This window comes from Nicotiana attenuata, unplaced genomic scaffold (assembly GCF_001879085.1).
Source record: "Nicotiana attenuata strain UT unplaced genomic scaffold, NIATTr2, whole genome shotgun sequence".
Lineage (NCBI taxonomy): Eukaryota > Viridiplantae > Streptophyta > Magnoliopsida > Solanales > Solanaceae > Nicotiana > Nicotiana attenuata.
In genome coordinates this window covers 633,832-636,037 of record NW_017670271.1, presented here as the reverse complement: position 1 = coordinate 636,037, position 2,206 = coordinate 633,832, and positions in this window count along the sequence as shown.

Below are 2,206 nucleotides of genomic sequence, written 5' to 3'. Positions count from 1 at the left end.
CTTGCTCCCCTTTCACTTTCATGAATTTACTAATCACTTGTGAAATAGCATAATCCTTATAATCCCCAAATAATCTTTTTCTTGGACTGATATCAATTACCTTACGACAAATTCAACGTAAAATACTGTAGGGTGCAACATCGTCGTAACTTATTACTGCGAAGCGTAACATCACCGTAATATAATACTGTCGGGTACAACACTGTCGTAACTTAATACTGCAGGACGTAACATCAATCGTAATATATTACTGCAGAGGGTAACATCATCGTAATATATTACTGCAGAGCATAACATCGACGTAATACTGCGAGGCGTAACATTATTCCCCCCTTTGGAACATTCGTCCTCGAATGTTGACTGATGCACTTATCATTTTTATAACTTATATCTTCTGAATACTTTACAATTTCCCTTGCCATCTAGTTGACTGTTCTGTTAATAAGTCCAAAGTCCAGGGCATTCCCCCTTTAGGCCTCCTTCTCACACCACAACTTGTAGTCGGAATCTTTTCAATCTCGTAACTATTACTACCTTTCATCATGCAGCCTGTACAATTTTGACCTTGTAAGTGTTCCCAATCTCTAGGATTCATATGTAGAGCTTGATAAGATGTCCCTTTGGGCATATATGATTATACTGAAGTTCTTTGCTCGGTACTTTGTTGAATTCACGAATATTTCTATATCTCATCGCATAGGTCCGTTTAGCCATCTGTATGAATTTACTGCCATAACTCTTACTTTAATTTATCGTTGCTGAGGTCTGCTACCAAATCCCATCTTACTCTCGTTGCTTATTCCATATGTATAAATTTAAGTCCTTTAATGCTTCCTCATTACTGCTCATCTTTAGAATGACGACCCAATTTCATCTCGTACTTTGTGACTTTTGTCCATCTATTGTTGATTTACCTCAATATTGATCTACAATATACCACTGATAACTTGAAACTTCTTACGTAATACTTTGCCCCTAGGGCTTACGTTACCTCATGGAATATTCGAAGTGATTCTCATAATCGTATTTCATAGTGTCTTAATGTGATTCACCTTATGGGGGTATTCTAATTTCATGCTGCCAGCGAAATCTTTTCTCCTTCTCTTCTCCTTTTTTTTCAAATCATTATTCAAACGAAGGCCCAATGTCATCATGTATCTGATCACAATTATACCCTCATTTTATTACCAGGTCAACATTTAATTCCTTCTAAATGCTATTAATCTTAGACTCTTTTGAGTTCATTAAAGCTATAGCGAGCTTTGTATAACATAGAGAAACTGTCTGCTCTTCTTGTTTTCATGGGCTTAATCCTAAAGACTTATCCATTCTCGTCACCTTTTCACTTGCCTTTCTTCATCCTTACTCATGCTTCCTTAGAATTTTATCGCTCTACCATACTTTAGCTTGCGACCTATACATATCCATTTATAAACTTTCCTTCAACTTGCTTGCACCATAGATTTTCTTATGTTATTCTGGAACATCAAGCGAGACATCACATCGTCTCTAACTATTCTTTACTCTCATAATCAGGCTTTTCAATACCTAGACCATAGGCTGGAAGGTATGCTACTGACATTGCTGCTATCATTCCTGGATTGAATCCCCGCGCTTCTAGCCTTCCATCCCAAATATGGAATGTTCTCAGCCTTCTGCTTCTAAGTGTCTCGTACATTATTCACCTTTATTTTACTTTTCTTAAAGCCTCACATCACATCTTCTATCTCTTTCATAGCCTTCCCTCTACATATGTATAATTTATATTCACAACTTGAAGTTCTATTATAATACTTGCACCTCTGGTGTATATACAATGTAGTGAGAGCTTTATACTGACTTCTTGTAAGGCTGGTACTTTTTCTAATCGGCTTTCTTGTAGAGCCATTATAGATTATGGTCATAGTATTATCCATCTCGTATCTTTGATTTTAAGGGAGATCCTACAATGTTCTCGATCACGATGTTTCTATTTTTCTGGGTCCAATAATCAAACTCCTGATTTACCTGGGTGGTGTAACTCTTTAATTTCCTCCTCCTTCTGATCGGCCTTTACGTAGGCTTAAGCTACCTTCCAATCTGTGGCTTATGGTATCAGTTATTACCTTAGCCTTTCATGGGCGTTATGGAATATCCATGACACAATCTTCTAACAATTCAATCCTTTGTCTATACCCTGGGCTCAATTCTTTCTTTTAACTTATAC